Genomic DNA, 21,883 nt, shown 5'->3' on the forward strand with positions numbered 1-21,883 from the left:
GGGTGTGCAAGCCGTGGCCAAAGGGGGAGACAGAGTGCAGGACTCAGGGGCCGCCGCGGGTGGGCACAGTTGCCTCCCGCTCCCAGACGCAGCTGCGTCATCCCTGGACAACGGAGTCCACGTGGAGGCTATGAGAAGGTTACGATAAAGACGACGGCCGACGCTTCGACCCTCAGCCTGAGTCATCCGAAGATAAGACTGTGCGGGTTGATCATGTGGGAAATGTGTTCAGAGACATTTACATCAAAAACACTTGACTCTCTAGAGGATTAAAGAAACCCTCCTCCTTAGTGTTGGCCCCTTCCGCGTGTCTTATTATTTTTAAGAAAGTGAGTCATGAGCGTGAGGCCGCTCTGGCGACCCACAGCTGCGTCACTGCGACCCTTCGGCGCAGACCTCCTTCCTCTGCTGGAATGCTGCAGACACTCAAGGAAAGCAAAGCGTCTCTGCCTTGGAAACGGAGTAAATCCAGACGGCTGAACTTGGCCTGGGGCCGGGGAGAGGGGAAAGGTCTGCTGCAAGTTCAGGCTTGTTCTAAGCACTGGAAATGCGTGAGCTCCTCAGTTTTCAAATCCACCCATGTACGGGTAAAGAGAGGCTCATGGAGGCTAATTAGTTTGCCAGGGTCGCATGGTCAATGGCCGAGCTGGCGTGGCTGGCAGGGGATGCTGATGCTTTGTCCACCTCCTTGGCCCACTTGTGAATGCACGCCCTTCCCGTCTCCCTCCTGAGGCTGCTTCCTCCATTCCCACCCGGGACTTGTTCTGCTCACACACGGGCAGGCCAGCCACATTGGGACAGTCGTGGAGCTGGGGTCTGGGGACATCACCAGGCTGGACTTAGATGCTTGGGTAGGAACATCATCTCCTCATGCCTTTAGCATGGAGACCTTGGAGCCCTATCTTAGTGCTCAGGCTTGGGATGAGTCCACACTGTCTTGCAGCAAGCCACAGAGGGTCCCAAGTACGAGTGCAAACCAGTCTGCCCACAGTGACCACCTACATTCAAACCACACCTGATTGCCTCCTGTCCTTTTCCTGAATAACCTCCAGGCTCCCTGGGCACCCTGGGACCCCCCTCTCAAAACCACCCACATGAAGATAAGTAAGTTCCTTCTCTGAGAAGCCCTCCCTGACTATGGAGGTTAGTAGTACATGCTGGGCCACAGGTTCCAGACATTAGTCAAACACCAGTGTAGCTATTGCTGTGAAGCTGTTTCTTAGATGGGATGGGTCTTTTGTAATCGGTAGACTTCTAGTAAAGCTGATTACCCTCCATCATGTGATGGGCCTCACCCACCAAGCTGAACGGCCCAAGAATGAAGACTGGGGTCCCAGAAGGAGCAATCCTGCCTCAAGACTGGAACACAGAGATCCTGTCTGAGTTTCCAGCCTGCCAGCCCGTCCTGCCACCTTCAGACCTACCAAACACATAATCCTGAGCCAGTTCCTTAAGACGAATCTGTATATATGTATATACACATCCTCTTGGTTTTGTTTCAAACTCTCCCAACAATGGCTCAGTTGTTCAGCGTCTGACTCTTGATTTTGGCTCAGGTCATGATCTCAGGGTTGTGGCATCGAGCTCCATGTCGGGCTCCACGCTCAGCGGAGAGTCTGCTTCTCTCCTCCAGCTCCCTGCCCCTCCTCCTGCCCATGCTCACACACTCTCTCTCTCTCTAAAGTAAATAAACAAATATTTACAAATAAAATGAAATAAACGCTCCCAAACAGTGAACTGCTGCTTTCTCTGTGCTACCACGATACTCACACACACCTCTACTTGTGAGTCACTCAATATGCTCTTTTTACTTTATGCTAGTATTTAATCGGGATTTCCCTCTTTCCTGTGATTTCAATAATCCATTGACAAGTGTGAGCTGAGCCCCTTGAGGGTAGAGGTTTGTCATGCTCAGCTTTGTCTGAAGGTACTCTATAATCGCCTAGTTCTAGAAGGTACTCTATAATCGCCTCCACGAATTGAGGAGGAACCGGAGCTTTATTGGTTGTAGGAAGCAAGAAGAATCCTGGATAAAGGAGCAGAACAACCTCCAAGTGACTGCTGCCTTGGGTCCACGTTTGAATCTCTGTGGATGGTCTGGGTGGCTTAAGGCAGCTTTCTTCACAGTCCGTACTAACTCTTTGATTTCTTTTTTCACTCACACATTCCAGTCTCACTTTAAAACATCATTTGTGGTTAGCAAAGCACATTTTTCTGATGGAACCACGTGTTCAGTAATTAAGCGGTTGCATTATCCGTCAGCTTAGCCAGGAGTTCCCAGGGAGGATGGTGGTCTGATCAATGGGCAAGCAGAAAGGGTATCACAATTGGGGAACACGGCTGGGATTTTGTTTGATGTCCGCTTCAACTATTTATGAATGACTGGAGACATGAATCATGCTCTCTTCCTTTCGTCGGATACATCTTAATTAGGAAGAAAACAAGGAAGGCAAGGCTCTTTCTGGGACTTGGTATGTGTGAGGCAATTTTCTAGTCTCAACTTGACTGCCTTAGAATGTCTTCTCTCAGGGTCCCGAACTCTCTGCTCTGAAAGCCTCCAGGGAAGTTCCATCTCCGCCTGGTCTTTGCCCACAATTCCTTAGAAGAATGCACTTTTCGCTCCAATGGGGAAAGCACCGTGAGATTTTTTTTCCCCTGGTGAATTGAATTTGTCTTGGACCCTGAAGTCAGAGCTCTAGAATTCTTTGTTCATATTTTCCTTTTATAACCAGATATGAGATTTCTTGATGCAGATTTCTCTTGACAGCCGGACAACTGTGTTGTAGAAGAGAAAACCAAGGTACAAAATAGGTGTGCCTGAAAACTGACTTATGTTCAATTCTTGGGCCATCCTGGCCATTTGCTCTTCTCCAAAGGTGTTCATTAAGAATAGCCATTCTACAGCAACCTCTTCGACCTCAGCTGCAGCAACTTCTTCCTAGGAACATTGCTAAAGGCAACGGAAGCAAGGGCAAAAATGAACTATTGGGATTTCATCAAGATCAAAAGCTTTTACACAGCAAAGGAAACAGTTAACAAAACCAAAAGACAACTGACAGAATGGGAGAAGATATTTGCAAACGACATATCAGATAAAGGGCTAGTATCCAAAATCTATAAAGAGCTTAGCAAACTCAACACCCAAAGAACAAATACTCCAATCAAGAAATGGGCAGAGGACATGAACAGACATTTCTGCATAGAAGACATCCAGATGGCCAACAGACACATGAAAAAGTGCTCCACATCCCTCGGCATCAGGGAAATACAAATCAAAACCACACTGAGATACCACCTCACACCAGTCAGAATGGCTAAAATTAACAAGTCAGGAAATGATAGATGGTAGAGAGGATGAGGAGAAAGGGGAGCCCCCCTACACTGTTGGTGGGAATGCAAGCTGGTGCAACCACTCTGGAAAACAGTGTGGAGGTTCCTCAAAAAACTGAAAATAGAACTACCCTATGACCCAGTGATTGCACTGCTGGGTATATATCCTAAAGATACAAACGTGGTGCTCTGAAGGAGTACGTGCACCCAAATGTTTATGGCAGCAATGTCCACAATAGCCAAACTATGGAAAGAACCTAGATGTCCATCAACAGATGAATGGATAAAGAAGAAGTGGGGTATATATACAATGGAATACTATGCAGCCATCAAAAGAAATGAAATCTTGCCATTTGTGATGATGTGGATCGAACTAGAGGGTATTATGTTTAGCGAAGTGAGTCAGTCAGAGAAAGACAACTATCATATGATCTCCCTGATATAAGGAAGTGGAGATGCAACATGGGGGGCTTGGGGAGTAGGAAAAGAAAAAATGAAAGAGATGGGATTGGGAGGGAAAAAAACCATGAAAGAATCTCAAAAACAGACTAAGGGTTGCTGGGGGGAGTGGGGATGGGAGAGGGTGGTGGGGATATGGACATTGGGGAAGGTATGTGCTATGATGAGTGCTGTGAAATGTGTAAACCTGGTGATTCTCAGACTTCTACCCCTGGGGATAAAAACACATTATATGTTTATTAAAAAATTAAAAAAAAAGAATAGCCATTCTATTTATTTATTGTGTTACGTTAGTCACCATAAAATACATCATTAGTTTTTGATGTGGTGTTCCAAGATTCATTGTTTATGTACAACACCCAGTGCTCCATGTAATATGCGCCCTCCTTAATACCCAATACGACATGGATGGGACTGGAGATTACGCTGAGTGAAAAAACAGCCATTCTTGAATATTTACTACATGCCAGGTTCTGTTCTGGTGCCTTACAGGATAGACAATTTACAGACTCAACAAATTTGTTGCTTTCAGACTGGGAATCAGAGGCAAAGGGAAGTAACTTTAGTGGAGGCCTCTCTCCGCTCCTCCCGAAATGCCACTGACTGCAGAGGACACCGCTCCAGCTCTCAGTTCTCCCTTCAGAATTTTTGGATTACATCTCCATCTGCCTATGCACACCCGGATGTCCTAAGGCACCTTCAGGTCGACCTTTCCTAGCCTGAGCGCATTGTCTCTCCCTGCATTCCTGTTGCTTTGCAGGGGCCCCTGCCTTAGTGAGTGGTCACTCTGCCCACTGGGTGCCCTCATCAGAAATCAAGGCATCATCTCTGCTTCCTCTCCTTACCTCCTTCCTCACAGGCAAGCAATTCACCAGTTGCTTTGTCCTGCCTCCTAACTATCCCTAGAATGGCTCCTTCTTACTATAGTAACCATCATTTGCCAAACCCAGGCCATCTTGACAGTTTTCACTCTTTTCAGTGTGCTGGGACCATTTTCTTTTCTTTTCTTTTCTTTTTTTTTTTTTGTGGGAGAGAGAAAGTGCATGTGTGCAAGCGAAGGAGAGGGACAGAGGGAGAGGGAGAGTACGAATCCATGCCCAGAGCAGAGCCCAACACAAGACTCAATCTCATGACCCTGAGATCATGACCTCAGCCGAAATGAAGAGTCAGAGTCTCAACGAGGCAATTTTTTTTAAACATACAAATAATAGACATTTATTTGCCTATTAATGCATAACAAATCACCCAAAAATCTGGCAGTTGAAAACAACAAATATCATTTCATAGCTTCTGAGGGTCAGAAATTCTGAAGCACTTTAACTGGGTGGTTCTGGCTCGGGGTCTCTCTTGAGGCTACAGTCATCCTGTACAGCCAGCCTGGGGTGGAAGACATCAGTCGCTTGCCATATGGGTCTCTCTGTAGGGTGGGTAACAGCATGGCAATGTATCCCTCTTCTCTCAATGAGAGAAGCTTAAGTGAGAGAACCCTCTTTGTCTGTGAAGAAAAACCCAGCAAGGAGAGTTGAGTTCCACGCACTGAGAGGACTACTAGGGCAGAGCCAGGTCATCCTGCCTATAGTCTCCTCCCGGGAGACCATCAAGGCGGGCAACCCCACATTTCGCAGGTGTGTTCTGCAGCTGGCTCTGAGCCCTGACTCTGGAGGCACCTGGAGCAGAAGGAGTAGGTGGTTCTGTGTGACCCTGAAGTAGCCCAGGTCACATGACGACCTTCACCCTGTGCACATCTCCCACCCATGCAGCCCCACCCATCAGGCAGTGGTGTTACCTTTCTTTCTCTCATACACTCTTACCGGCCCCTCTTAAAGCTATACTCGGGGGCCGTTGACCCTCTTTTCCCTGGAGAGAAGCAACATGGGGAGTATTTGTGACAGGAACCAGGTGTGGGCCGTGGGTGATGGCCCCTTACTCAGCCTTGGATACCTGGAGGAGGAGGGTTGGAAGTCTATGACATCACAGGAAGTCGCTCCTGCCTGCAGAGTGTTTTCTCATCCCTTGATTTTGAACTAGAAGTCCTGTTGTGATGAGTGAGGATTTCCAAACAGAAGTTTCCCCATCGACAGCAAAGAGGTACCCACAGTCACAATCCCCACTCTCGAACTCATCACCGAAGATGAACACATGCAGGCAGGTAATGTAGCAATAAGATCAGATAGGTCAGAGCCATTGCAAAATGCTTGTCTGGAGATTCAATGACAACAGGTCAGAAGACTTAAGTAGTTGCTCTGTCTCCACTGCCCTGCGCCTGGAATGCTCCAGATTAATCCTGAGAAATAGGCCTCTACTTCAGTCTTCACTCCATGGCCTGACAGTTATAGGAACTTCAATGCAGAGAGAGGAAGAAGGAGACAAAGCAACATGGAGAGACAGAGACAGACAGACAGAAACAGACAGAGGCTATGTTGCTGATTTTGGGCCCCGAGTTACAGGTCAAAGTGTTCATCCTTTCAGCATACAGGCAAAGTGTGACTCTCCACGGAGGCAAGCTCTTGCCTATCAGCCCATGGCTTGTCTGTGGCCCCGGCCCTTTGACTCCCACCTCCTATTTTTGCTCATCATGGTCCTTGCTGCAGAGCAGGCAGGCTGAGAGATACAGCCTCTCTGTAAGCGACCTGATCTTCCAGCAACACCCAGGGCCATCCAGGGGCCATTTCCAGTGTTGGAGCCCTGGCTCTGTAGGAAGACTATGGAGAACTCCAGGTGTTCCTGGCTTCCGTGGTGTTGAAATGGCCAGTGGGAGGTTGCTGGAGATGCCAGGGAGAAGCGAGTCACCCCAGGAGGGCTGGTGTGTAGCTGTGGGATTGCTGGGTGAGGAGGGCAGTAGCAATCAGCAGAGCTTCCAGAAAGCACATGCCAGTTTCCTCCACAGCATGTGACCACGTGACCCATCAGAGACCATTTCATCTCAGGGGTTATAAGAAAGTGGAATGGCACCTGCACGAGGAGGCATGCACAGAAATGCAGCAATTTGCTGAGACGGAGGGTCCTATGAAATGTGGGTAATTATACGAAGTTTGTGATGAAATAATAATGATTTATTGAGCACTTGCTGCATACTAGCAACTCCCTAAGCCTTGACATGTTTTATCCCAGAGCCTCATAAAAATGCCCAAGAGGCGAGAATTCTTACCACATTCAATTGATGGGTGGGGAAGCCGAGGCTAAGTAAGATTGTTTAAGATTACCAAACAAATGAGGGGCAGAGGAGGGATTTAATTTGCTCTTGATGGCTCCCTCCACTGTTCCCCTATTGCCTCTCTGGGTTAAATACCTTTGGTCTTTGTCAGCTCCGTGTTTAAAGTGACCAATGATTTTCATTTGAATCTTTTTCTTTATAAAATTCATTTATTTTATAGAGACAGAAAGAGCATGGAGGGGAGGGGCAAAAGAAGAGGGAGAGAGAAGCTCAAGAAAACTCCATGCTGAGTGCAGAGCCCAATGAAGGGCTCCATTTCCATGACCCTGAGATCACAACCTGAGCCCAAACCAAGAGTTGGCCTCTTAACTGACTGTGCCACCCAGACTCCCCCATTTGGATCTTTTAAACAGAGCAAGAGCAGGGCACCGGGCTTGAAAAACAGGATTTATTCCCTCTGAGGATCCGAATCCTCCCTCTGCTGAAAGAGATGCTCCTGAGGGGTTATTTCTGCTCCCCAGGATCCTGGCTCCTGGAGCAGCCCAAGCACAAGGACCATAGGAAGTACAAAGCCCTGAGGAGCCACCATGCGCCACATGTGCCATCTACCACGTACCAACTGTGTACGGTGTCTGAAGCTGCCACTGGCTTCACAGCAGTGGAGGTTTCACTTAGCAGGACTTCACCCACTTTGCCACTGGGAATGGCCATTGTAGACATGGTCACCTGGCATCAGAGCAGGTGTTTATGACCATTAAGCAAAATGCTAAATATTTGAGATAAATAATATTTGCTTTGGGCCAGTTTTCATATTTCCTGGGTCTCACAATATGGAGCGGGCGCTCTCTGAATGCAGGTAGAATAAACAAATAAACTGGCTTGATCTCCAGATATTGTTCCCATGTCATTGTTGAGGAAGTAGAATCTTTGAAAGGTTAAACAACTTGTCCAGTATCAGAAGCCAGGAACCAGAAAGCTGATGTCCTATTTCAAACAATGATATGTTGTGATTTTTTAAAAAGTGAAAGATGATGCTATTCCAAACCTATGAAATGGGTTAATGAAGTAATTGCAGTGAATTAATTACAGTGAAATCCAAGAACATCAATTCTGCAGAATGCTAGTGGTGTACTTTTGAACATATATGCTCCTTTCTTGTAAGCACTGATATTTCTAATTTGGACTTCCTTCTCACAGGCTTACCCATTATTTAGCACATTAATGGGTCTGACTAAGCCACTTCAAGAAACAGGTCGGGACAGGTGGGCAACATGTGCTAATGCTCATTTGCCAGAAGCGGCCAGGGACAAAACGGCTCCCGCAACTGTGTACCACCTCTGCAGATGTGTGCAGAGCTAACTGACTCAAGCTTATCTCAATAAGTCACTTGGTATCCAAGGGCCAAGCAGCCTCTGGATTTCTGCTGCAAATGGTGGCTGTGGTAGAATCCAGTTGGCTTTTGTCACTGTCATGCAGGGGGAGGGAGGGAGGCAGGAAACTGGACTCAGTCAGAACTCTGAGCTCAAGCTCCTCTCCCCTCTGCCTGATATGTGAAGTCCCAGTCCCAGTCTCAGTCTTGTGCTTTACCCTTCCTCACCATCTCCACTCCTGCAGAGGGCTTGTGTGTGTCTCTATACCTTCACTGTCCGCACCACCAATCTGAGCCCTTCCGTCCCATCTTGCATGGCTATGCCATCTCTCATGACTATGTATTCATCTTGCCTTCTTATGTTTCTCTTCCATCTCTCATGGTATAGATCTATTTGGTCTTCCTGTATTGGTGTGTGATCTCTCATGACTCTACACTCATTTTGCCTTCTCGTGTGGTAATACAACCTCTCACGACCATATGTCCATCTTGTCCTTCCAAGAGAACAGTAGAGTGTAGTTAAGAGCAGGCTTTTGGAGTTAGACAGGTATGGGTTACAAGACCAGCTTAATCACTGCATTTATTAGAAGCTAGAGCATGCTGTGGTAGCAAACAAACCATAACATTTTAGTGAATGAGCATAATAACCATGGCTAGAAGATCAGACCTGTATCCGTCAGGGTTGGGTTGTTAAAAATGGAATGCTCTCTAATTGGTTGATACAGGACAGTCTTCATTTGGCTTAGAGAGTCACTGGGAATGCTGAAGAAACAGATTTTGTGTTCAGGTTTTAGGAATGTGTCCCAAAGGCATATTGCAGCACTGACTTTTCTTTTCTTTCTTTCTTTCTTTTTTTTTTTTTCAACACTGACTTTTCAGATTAGGAAGCCACTGGCTCCAGAACCAAGCCTCCATGATAAAAGGCTGCCAGGAGAAGGAGGTAAAGCCAGTCAGAAAATGGAATGTGTCTACTGGCAGAGTAGACCCACAGTAGCAAAAGGGATGCCCTGTTCCTTTTCAGTGGACAGTCAAGATAATGACTAGGCACTGAGACTGCTACTAACATTGGTGTTAAAAAACCCAAGAGCCTCTTTGACTGTGCTCATCAGCAGAAGCAACAGAGGCACACCTTCTATCTCCCTCCTGCCTTCCAGATCTCACTTGAGAGCATCAGATTGTCCTTGGTTATGTAGAAAGACCCTAGAAGCAAGATGGTCTGAGAAATGTGGACTGTATATCTCCAAACTCCAGAGCATAGATCAGTGTTCTGAAGCAAGGTGGAATGGAGAAGGATTGGGAGTTAAAAGAGAAAAATATGCACATGTACATACAGATAGCTTATGTGCGTATTTGTATCTCTTCATTTGGAAAAGACTCTTACTTTCATGCGATGTCCCATTTTATCTTTGGTAATATTCCTTTTTTTAAAATCTACTTTGTCTAATATTAACACTAGTTTTTTGTGTGCTTACCATTTTCTTGGTATGTCTTTGTGCCTTTATATTTAAAATATGTCTCTTACAAACAAAAGATAGTTGGGTTTCACTTAATAATTTCTACCTTTTAATTGGAGTGCTTAGTCCTTTTTACTCAATACAATTATCAATATGATTGAGTGTAAGTCATGTATTTTACTTCGCATATGGTAGTACTTTTAGTTAAACAGTTATTTATCTGTTACAAAACAAGAAAAGAAAAAAAAGGTCTTTTGTATTTTTCCATCTATTTAACTTTCTTGTGTTCTTCAGTCATTTTTATAGATGTGAGTGTCCATCTGGTATTATTCCCTTCATACTAAATAACTTCTTTTAATATTTATTGTAACAAAGGTCTATTGGCAATACATTTTCTCAGCTTTCATTTATTTGAAAATTCCTCCTCCTCCTCTTCCTTCTTCTAAATTTCAGAACTTTAAAGATTTCATTATGTTGTCTTCTCACCCACCTTACTACTGATGAAAAATCAGCCATCATTTGAATTGTTGTTCCTCTAAATATAATATACCATTTCTTCTTGCTCTACTTTTATTCTCAATTTAAAATTTTTTCTCTTTATCTTTGATTTTCAGAATTTTGACTATGATCTGCCATGGGTTGGTGTTTGAGGCATGTTGATTCTATAGGTTCTTGTATTTTCATCAAATCTGTGGAAATTTTGACCTCCCTTTCTTCAAATATGCTTTTCCTGATTCCATTTTTATTATTCTTTTTTTCTGAGACTTAATTATGTACATGTTAGTCCATTTGATATCCCACAGGTCTCTGAGGCTATTTGTTTTGGTTTGATATTACTACTCTATTCTTCAGGTCAGATCATTTATATGGATCTGTTTTTTAGTTCACTCACCATTTCTTCCACCATATATAATCTGATCATCCAATTAATTTTTTCATTTCAGATTTTGTGTTTATTTCTGGAATTTCCATTTGTTTCTTTCTTCTAGCTTTAATTTCTCTACTCAGATTCCCTACTTTCTTTCTCATTAAGATTATATTTTCTTTAAGACTTTGGACATATTTATAATACCTGTTTTAAAGTTCTTATGTACTAATTTGAACATCTGGGTCATTTTAGGGTCTGTTTCTATTTACTGTTTTTGTCCTTGATTATGGGTCAAAATTTTCTGCTTCTCACATGTTTAAAATTTTTTTAATTTGCTGGACATTTTGAGTGATACAGCATACGGGCCTTTAATTTCTAGAGTCGTACTCACACCTTAAGAATGGTCTTTCTGGGGGTGTCTGGGTGGCTCAGTGGGTTAAGCCTCTGCCTTTGGCTCAGGTCATAATATCAGTGTCCTGGGATCAAGTCCCACATTGGGGTCTCTGCTTGGCAGGGAACCTGCTTCCTCTCTTGCTCTCTCTCTGCCTGCCTCTCTATCTACTTGTGATCTCTCTCTGTTAAATAAAGAAATTAATAATTTAAAAAAAAAATAGAAAGAAAAGAATGGCCTTTCTGGTGCCCCAGCTGAATATCTGGGATATTAATGAGGTCTCTCCTGACTGGGTTAGAATTTCACTGTCTTCCAGCACTGTGCATCTTTAGGACCTCTCTTCCTTTCTCAACCCTGTAGCAGATCTCTCTGCTGAGGCCCTTGGAGAAAAGTGCAGCAAGCCTTTGACCAAGGACTCCCAGAGAAGCGTCACAAACCTTCTGTTCCTTCCTACTTCTATCTGCCCCCTCCCCCAGTGCAACTTCCCTCTCTGATATCCTGAGACCTGAGCTCAAACAGGGTAGGGCAGTTTAGCAGGACTGCCCTACCCTGTTTGAGTTCTACCTGCTGATACTTAAATCAAGAAGCTGTCCTCAATGAGAGAGCCATGGTGAACGTGGGGCTTACATCCCATATGTCCCTTCTCTCAGGGATCCCAGTTCTGCAATCCCTGTTGTCCAGTGCCTAAAAACTATATCCTCATATATTTGTCCAGCATTATGACTATTTATGGTGAAAGAGTAAGTCTGGCACCAGTTACTCCAATCTGGCTAGAAATAGTTGTCTATGTGTTTATTGAAATACATATAATACAGAGAAAAATCAAGAAGTACTAATTTTAAAGCAGCTCAATAAATTTAAGCCAATCTGAGTTAAAAACACTCTGCAAGTATATACAGATTATATGTAAATATTATGATTTGAAAGATTATCTAAACACAAGATATATCTACTATGGTTTTTGTTCTTGGGTGTGGTAGGCAGGAAAATCCTTGCATTGTTAATAGCTCTTAAATAGTTTTAGCATGAGCTGAAGGGCTTCATTTTCCCATTGATACAGTTTCTAAGGATGAAGTGGATATTTCCTTTGGTCCTAACACTGCTAGATCATAGATTGGCCAGACATGAGAAGCTGGACTATCATAAAATTAATTACTTTAAGAGAAATTATTTAAATAGAATAAGAGTTCAAGGTACAGACAGAGAATGAAATTGCCCTTACATTTTAAATACTAAAGGAAGTGTGATTCAAAGAGGAGACAGAGATTTATTTTAGCAGCAAACTGTATGGGGGCAAAAGTGTGACTGACATCCCAGAATACTATACAACTATCTTCTAACCATTGTGACTCACACCTGAGTCCTCCAGAAAGCTCTTTATTAAATGTTCTTTTTGCTTCAGTGGTCAAACCTGGACTCCCCAGAGACAGCCTAATGAGCCAGCAATATTTCAAGCTAAAACTTAATAAATGCAATAAAACTTTAAATGAGTTCATATTTAAAGGACTAATAAAAAAGATGTGCTTACGTTGCCAAGTACACTTGAGAAAGTCTGATCCTTGACATAAATGAAAGGAAATGTCACTGTCTGTGGTTAATTCAATTGAAGGTAATTTTTCGGTGTCTTAATAATTGTTTTCTATTAAAATCAGCTAAGACTTTTGGCCCAGGCAGCATGTGTTATAGCAACAAACCCTGAGGGCTATTTAGTAAGTAGGCAAAGGCAGAACCTAACCTGGGCTGTGGAGACTTATTAGAGCTAACTTGAGGCCAGGGGGCATGTGAGAGAATGTGATTGACAAAGATCATTAAAGGTGGTAGTTAAGGCTGATGTTTTGGAATCAGACCAGCCAAAATTATAATCCTAACTCTGACTTTGGGTAAATTAGCTTGGCTTCTCTGAAAGTAGTTTCCTCATCTGTAGAATGTGGTCATAATTGCATTGGCTGCTCAGAATCCATGTGATGCTTTAATGAGATGATGTTTGTAAGTGCCTGAGCACAGATTTTGACGATAATAATGCTCAGTATGTGGTAGAAGTTATTATGAACATGCATGTCCTATGGCTTCTCTGTAAGTCTGCATATCACTAGCAAAATAAAGCCAAGCAGTATGGTTTCTTTGTCCTGGCTTCTTCTGCGCTCCCTCCTTCTCACAGGATGTTCCCTGCCCTACCTTCCTCTTCCCTCTATCAAGGCAAATAATAATTTCACTTCTTTCAGATCACTCTGGTTTTGGATTTTCCCTGCACCCATCCTCCATTTTGTGGACTATTCCTCTTCATTCCTCTTTCCAAAACTTTGTCCTTTGGCCTCTTCTAGGTATTTTGCTACCTGCTTAAGCAGCAGCTCATCTATGGTAAATGAAGTGTAAGTGGTGCTATGAATTACCTGCACTGCCTCACAAAACATATTTACATTTTAAGGTGGAGGGGGGACCACACAGAAGCCTTACTCCAAAGGAATGATTATCCTTCCTCAGACAGATGCAGAGTGGTTTTTAGAGGGAGCATGGGTGGTGGTGATAACTTTCTGGGATTCCCTCAAATTGCACCCCATGTTCAGCCTCGCAGGGAAGCACGAGCCTCATGGTTCTAGGCTCTGGAACTAGAACTGACCCTCTGCACCATGTGACCCCTGTGGGGGCTGCATCCATGGGCTGAGGGCCTGAAATGGGAAGAAGCCCCTCAGGGTCAAGCAGAGATAGAAAGGGGAAGAGTAAGAGACCAATGGAAATACCTTTTCCTCTCCCATCTTCCCCTGGGCTCAGCCCTACACAGGCCACAGCTCCCAGCCACACTGATGTCCTTGCGTATGACATCACCATGGTACTGGTAGGGTTGGGAATGGGAAGCCACTGAAAAACCCTACTGCAGCTGCCTTGATTCCTCTGTGTAAAGAGCTGTCATTCACAGGAACCTGAGGTGGAGGTTCAGTGTGGTTTTGCCCTGCTGCTCACCCTCTAACTCTTAGTGGGTGTGTGATTACATGCTTCTCATAAGGTCTGTCCTACGTTCTCCAGCCCCAAGAACCTAAGTAACGCTTTAGGGGGAGGAATGGTGGTGGGAGGGGTTGAGTGCTGCCACACACTGGTTATCCGGGACTGGAAAATCCAGGTCCCTCCTTCTCACTGGTCTCTGGAAAAAGAAAAAAAAAAAAAAAGGAGAGTACAGAGGTACCACATAAAACCCAGCAGGGTATTTTTTTCCCCTCCAAATTTGAGGTTTCTATGAAAAAATAACACTGTAGTTACTCCTTGGTGGAACTGTCATTAAAATTGTATGACATTCTAGAAGCCCTCAGTCATCTCTTCCCTGAAGTGTCCTGTTACTCCCTCAGGTTGGGTCCTCAGATCATCAGGTCATGGCTTCCCTTGACACTGCTCCATTCTTCCCTTGGGTCCAAGTAAGACCCATATCATTTTGTTATGATATGATAGTGACATGATATGATAGTGAAGGGAAGCACTTATATATAAAACCACTCTTCGGTCACCAGGTATCTCCTGGGACCCACTGAGCATCCACCATGTTCCTCAGTCTGCTTGGGGCCCTTTCCCCAACAGCATGTCACACCCTGAATCTTGCCTGCAAGAAAAGAGAATTTTAAAACATCCCATGGTGTCACATCTAGAAAACTGTACTCTTCATAGAGTATTTTAGAAGCTAGGAAAAGGAAAATTTCCAGACAACTTCTTATTCACCTGGAGATCTGGTGCCAGGTAAGCTTGGAGGCAGAGAAAACACCTGGTCAGTCAAACCTCAGCTCGTACCAGGTTTCACACGTTGTATCGCTTGCAGAGTGAAAGGTAGTTGAGCAGTCAAGTCAGGGCAGGGAGAGCCTGTCAACATGAGGAGGAAATGCTCTGACTGAGAAGGGGGAGGAAAGGCAGCACTGACTCCAGCATCCATCGCTTTTGGCCCCGAGGGCCCACACACGGGAAGTCCCTGAACCCGGCCCACTTAATGCAAATGCCTTGGGACACTTTAAATTCCTTTTAAGAGGTCAAGCCATAAATCCCAGCATGATGTCACAAATTTCCAGAGTGAAGGAGCTCTCTCAAGTGTCTCGATCAGAAGATTTTTTTGTTGGGGCTGGAAAAACAAAGGAAAAAGCATAACCATCCCTGCCGGGGCTGAGTGTGAGGCTCTGTTGCCAGCCCCAGATGACACGCAGGAGCCGCAGGAGCCGAGAAAGAGGAGGCCAACAGTGATCTCAGCTCTGCTCCCCTTCCTTTTCCCAGCCCAGGTCATGGGGCCTCAGGTTCTTGACCTTGACAAGACTATGCACTCTGAGCCCATCAGACCCCGGCCCCAAACCCCAAGACTCCCTATCCCAGCCTTTGAGGAGGTCAGAGGTGGAAACTTTATTGGCTCACTGTGGGGCTTTCCAATTTGGAAGCCAGGATCATCTTCCCGTATATTACAATAATAAAAAATAATTACTCTTGCTATTGAATTTTTATACTAACCACACCAGGTCCAGACATCTGCATTAAACTAAACTGTAGAACATTTAGTGGAGATTTTTCCACTGCTGCAAAGCACTGCAAAAGCTAGAAAATATCCAACAGCTGCTGCAGCCACAAAAGTATTGTAAGAATGAGGACATTTCAAACATAAGAGAAATGGCCGATTATGCATATCAGAGCGGCCTTAACGAATAGTAGTTTCTTTTGGCTAACGCTACAGAAATGAGTAATGAGCCATTAGTTGGGATTAGAAAGATAAGACCTCTCATTAATCATGTAGCAGATTGGGGGAAGGAGAAGACAAGTTGGTCCTGAGTTGGACCTAGGGGATATATCCAAACTGAGAGGCAGCCTGAAATGCATGGGACATATTAGCAGACTAGTTCTTGTCAAAGAGAAAGAATCAGCTGCAAGAATTTTGGAAGGGACCTTTTTCATGCTGTTTTTGAGTATCCAGTTTAGTATATGTGATGTGGGAAACAAAGGCAAAGGAAAAAATTATATTTCTTTGCTACTTACCACTGACAAGTCCTTGAAACAGCCAGTGTGACATTCCTCTAAGAGCTCAGTTGCTTAGATATTAATACTTTGCTAAGTGTAAAACACAATCTTAGCTTAACTTTATCCCGATCTCCTAGGATCCTGTAAGTCCATTTGAACATGTAAAACTTCCTTTGGAAACTTCTTTATCTCTGCCTGCTCCCAAGATACATGTTGGTAATCATCCCCCAAGGATATGATGCAGTGATATGCATCCGAATGGTCTCATGGCTAGGGTTTTATTAGACAGTAATAAATGACTTTTTCCCAACAATAGCAAGGTCTTGGAAAGGTCCCTCAAGGTCTTGGAAACCTTGCTTCCAAAATTCCTTAGAGACTTACGTTATCCCAAATGCCTTCCCAACTTCAATGTATGTAATCAGTTCCCTGTCACAACGCCAGTGCAGCTCTCTCTGACCATGGAGCCTGTCCCTGTGCTTTAACAAAATCACCTTTTTGCACCAAAGATGTCTGAAAAATTCTTTCTTGGCTATCAGCTCCAAACCCCAACATTTTCTACATCATTATGGAAACTAAGAAACGACCATTACTACTACTAGTTGTTGCAATAAGTAGACATGGTGGTCATATCTTAGAGTGGAGTACTTAGTTAAATGGGAAATCAGTGATCTTCTGTAAAAAGAGCACAAACATGTAACATTTGTAGACGTGTCTGCCTTTCTTGCTGTGTGCACTCAGGGACCACCAGGCCTATGTGCTCTGGACAGAAAAGAAGTTCTCTTACCTGATGCAGCCATCCCTCCCCCACCACGGACTCCTCTCATCTTTCCTGGTTATTCTTTCTCTGGGTCCAGGGAGATTATATAAGAGATCACAAATCAGGGCTCTCTGGAGAAACAGAAATAATAATAACACACACACACACACACACACACACACACAATATTTTAAGGAATGGAACTGTGATTATGGAACTGGCAAGTTCAAGATCTATAAGGTAGACAAGTAGACTGGAAAATCTGGCAGAGTTTTTATGTTGCAGCCTTGAGGCAGAATTCCCTTCAATTTAGGGAAACCTAATTTTGTTTTTTTTTTTTTTTTGCTTTTCAAGTCTTCGACTTGAGGCCGACCCATATCATGCTGGATAATCTTTAAATACTTAAAGTTTAACTGCTCATAGATCTTGACCACACCTACAAAATACCTTCAGAGCGACATCTAGTGTTTGACCAAACAAATGGGCACCGTAGACCCGCTGAGCTGACCCATAAAATGAACCATTGCACCTTGTATCTCTTTCAAAAGCCTTCCAGAACTCTTGAATTCTCAAGGGAATCAGGTTCCCACAGCCATACTTGGCTGATGTTGGCATAGAGCCAGTGGGGTCCATGGACAAAGATGGCTGTGTGGGATAATGTTATTAATACTATTTCCCAACGGTGGAATAAATGTAATTTTCCTGTGTTCAAATTTCAGTAAAATTTACAAATTCTAGAACACTGAAAGCATACAATAAGCACTGTTCAGGGATAGAAGGAGAATGTCATTTAAAATTTATCAACAGGTTGCTACAGCTGTGAAAGCAGGTTGTGGAAGTGTGAAAATCTGCCTCTCATTTGCTCCCTCACACATACCATTCACGCCTTGGGGCAGGAGAAGCCCCACTGGCAAGGCTGCTGTCTTTCTGCTTAAGCCCTTGGCATGTCAAAGACATGTGGTTAAGGCTTCCCAGGATTCTGCATTATGTAAAGTGCCTGCTGATCATCAAGAGACTGGGTCACTGGTCCCAGAGCCATAGCCAATCTGGTGTCTCTGCCTGCGGGGGGTCCCACCCTGGTCCTTGCTCCCTGTGACTTCATCTTTTCTTGCCTGTGGGGCAGAGCTGTCAGCAGAACTTGGAGCTAACACAAGCCCCAGAGCTTTCTGATAGGGGCACTCAACACTTCTTGACTTCTGGATTATTGATTGCCAAATTCAGGAGGAAAGATGCTATCTGGGATTGTTTTTTACTTTTTTGAAGCAGTATGATTGTGACTCTGTTCTTCTCCTATGATTGTGACTCGTCCCTTCTCTGCCAATTATAATTTCCTCTTTTTTTCAGGGTGAGTGCAAATTCACACCTTCCCCTAAGCTTTCCGGGACCACTCTAGTTAGGGCTAATGCCCTTTTCCTAGCAACTCTTATTCTTTCTATCATTTATTCAAAAGACTTCTGATCATGGTCTTGATAATTTTTAGGTACACATTTTATCTCTTAAGTAAGGTTGGAAACTCCTTGAAAGCTTAGTGTAACATTTATTTAAAACCTGCTGTATACTGCACCCCCTCCCTGGGACCCCCTCATATACACACATATCCACACCCACCCAGGCATGTGTACACACACACACACACACACACACACACAGCCCCAGAGTAGAGATTTAATTAACACTTACGAATGGTGTTGATGGCTAAAATTGCTTCACTACCTAGCACATGATAATTCAGCGTATGATAATGAGAATTTTTTAAGAAAGAAGTTCACATTTAGAGTGTTATCTTATGTGGTTTTACTACCTTGAAGTTGCATTTATTGAGAAATTCCTCTGTGCCAGAGACCCAAGGCTCTTTTTGTATGTTGTCTTATTAAATCTCACAATAGCCCTGAGAGATGAGTTCAATACGCACATTTTTAATTGGCCAATTGTGACTCAGAGTGACTAAACAATAAGAAAGTTTATTATAAAAGCACCTTGTAAACTCTAACTCATATACCGATATCATACATGACTGTGCTCATTAAATTTAGTTACCATATAGGATAGAGATAGACAGCCATCTGTCTTAATAAGAGTTTAGTATCAACCTGATAGGAGGCAAGAACCCAATAACTTCTGGAGGGCTCTGCTTTTATAGTTTGAAATAAGAGAAGTAGAGTGAGTGGATGCATTTAGGAAAAGGAAAATGGGGAACAGACCTGCTGGTTTATAAATAGGAGCAGAAATGCATTCAGTTGGCCTCCCATGATGGGTTAAGTTAGAAACACAAGTGAACAATTTAACAACTCAACTATGGTGGTGCAAAACCCCAAAGCAAAGTCCACACACAGATTCTTGCTTAGTTTAGTGTGGGCCTGGCTGGGAATGGAGGATGGAGGGATGGGCTGGGGATGTAAGGCAGCCCCTGCTTCCAAAGGAGAGACAGGAAAGAGCCTGTAAATGCTCAAGATGAGCCCTAAGTAGGAATTTGCAGGCCAGGAGGTTTAAAAGCAATAAATGCTTAATAAGATCCATTCAGGTTGGGGGTTCTTGCAGTTGTCTTACAAATCTGTCAGGTGTCTCCTGCTGAGTCCCAGGCACATCTACTCAGATGCAAACAGTAGGAAGAAAGCTCAATAGCGCAGCTCCATTTGGATTTTCAATTAACTATCAATGCAGGATCTTGTATTCTGAAAAGTACTAGGGACACAACTATCTGATTAAATCACCCAAGCATTGTTTTAAGTTCTATCCTACATTGGGGTTAGGATCTAATTCTGCCTTCACTGCAAAATTGTCTGTATACCTTGAAAGTTTAGCAAAACTTGTATTTACTTGGGATACTGTAAACTCTAAGCAACAGAACACCTGACTGAAAGGGATTTTAACCCCCAAAATGGTTTAATTATCTCCAGGTTGAGCACAGAAGCTCAAAGAATGTCAACAAGGATTCAAACTCTTATCTTGCCAATCTTCAGGGTATCAACTTTTTATCTGTAGGCTCATACCTCAATGTTGCAAAATAGCAGTCACAGTCTGAGTACCACTCTCTCGCAGAGGAACATTTAACATAGGAAGGAAAAAGCCCTGATTGGGGGGGAAAGAAAGGGATTTCTATTTACAGCAGAAGAAAATATTTCCTAGAGGACCCTCCAGCATCTCCACCCTACTATCTCATGACCAGACCTGGGTCATATAGCCAACCCTGGTGAACCCTCCTACACTGTTGGTGGACTGCAAGCTGGTGCAGTCACTTTGGAAAACAGCATGGAAGCTCCTCAAAAAGTTGAAAATAGAGCTACCCTATGATCCAGCAATCACACTTCTGGTTTTTTACCCTAAAGATACAAATTAGTGATCTGAAGGGGCACGTGCACCCGAATGTTTATAGCAGCAATGTCCACAATAGCCAAACAATGGAAAGAACCTAGATGTCTACCAACAGATGAATGGATCCAGAAGATGTGTTATATATACACAATGGAATACTATGCAGCCACCAAAAGAAATGAAATCTTACCATTTGCAACGACATGGATGGAACTAGAGGGTATTATGCGGAGCAAAATAAATCAATCAGAGAAAGACAATTATCATATGATCTCCCTGGTATGAGGAATTTGAGATGCAGAGTGGGGGTCTTTGGGGGTTGGGAGGGAAAAAATGAAAAAAGATGGGATGGGAAGGGAGAAAAACCCTAAGAGACTCTTAATCTCAGGAAACAGATGGAGGGTTGCTGGGGGGAAGGGGTATGGAGAGGGGGGTTGCGTTATCGATTTGGGGGAGGGTCTGTGCTATGGTGAGAGTTGTGAAGTGTGTAAGCCTGATGATTCACAGACCTGTACCCCTGAGGGAAATAATACATTATATGTTAATAAAAGTAATTTAAAAAAAATAGCCACCGCTAGCTGCAAACAAGTCTGGGTAGAAGGGTATGTGGCAGAGATTAATTGGTTTCATAATTGGCCTACATCAGTCATGAATCATTGTCTGGAACTGGTTAAATTGCCACCGTGAATAAAATCTCAGTATTGTTAGCAAAGAGGAAGGATGGACATAAATATCGGTAGACAGAAGATTTTACCACAGCTGAATGACACAGCTCTAAGGTTTAAAATTCTAGTAGAGATGCAATCCCCTTTACGTGTCTATAAGCAAACTGTCTCTCCAAAGAGCTAAACTCCTAGCCAGTGGTAATTGTGATGGAATTTAATTTTCATTTCTCAAAAACAGAATTTAAAATCAGAGTAAAAGACACAGGATTGGTGTCATGGGCCAGCAATAATGAGGCTGAAGGCAAATCAGTAGTTTATTAAGTATTCTAGATATTAGGAACCATGAACAACCTCTTCTAAATTAATCCAAATGAATCACTCATATATTCCAACTTCATTTATTATCCTCCAAGATAATGCAATGATACATTCTAGTAGAATATTTCTGAGAACAAGATAGGTCATGAATTCACAAGTGTGGAGACATAAATACTGGTGCAAGACAAGAGGAACATTTGCACAGAAACAAATGGCTGGTAAACTGCACTAATGGATAGCTGGTGCATTAGTTAAGTGCTACAGGGAAATGCAATTCAAAGAGCCCAAGTGCTACTCAGCTTGTGAGTCTCAGGCATGGGATAAGATTTAGTCCTTGTATGGATACCAGGCACCTCAAAAAACTGCATTTCCTTTTGGTTGCCCTGACAAGCAGAAAAGAAAGTAGAAACACTCAGCAAAATTCATCACCACTATTGGAAATACTTCTGAGCAGTACTTATTTCCATTTGCCTTGCTCTCCTTGGTTAATTTTTACTCTTTTGCCATTGCGTATATAGCGGTTAAATCATCTCCAATCATGTCGGATGCAGGGGGTAAAGTGTAAACAAAAAATTAACCAAACAGGCTCAAAACCTGTATTACACAAATGTTCAGTGACATTCTGTATGTGAAGTCTTTACCCCCGCTATGCGTCATTTAAACAATCATAAAAATTGTTCTTTGTGTAGATAAAGCATACCTAAAAAAGAAAAGAGAAATGGAAGTATATGTACTTTATCATCCCCCATCAAGAATGGCCACGTGAGGGGCTGCATGGGCTCATTCTTCTCCAAAACAAAAACAACTGGTGAAAATGATAAAGAACAACAGAAGC

Source organism: Mustela erminea, chromosome 4, assembly GCF_009829155.1.
Source record: "Mustela erminea isolate mMusErm1 chromosome 4, mMusErm1.Pri, whole genome shotgun sequence".
In the NCBI taxonomy this organism is placed as follows: Eukaryota; Metazoa; Chordata; class Mammalia; order Carnivora; family Mustelidae; genus Mustela; species Mustela erminea.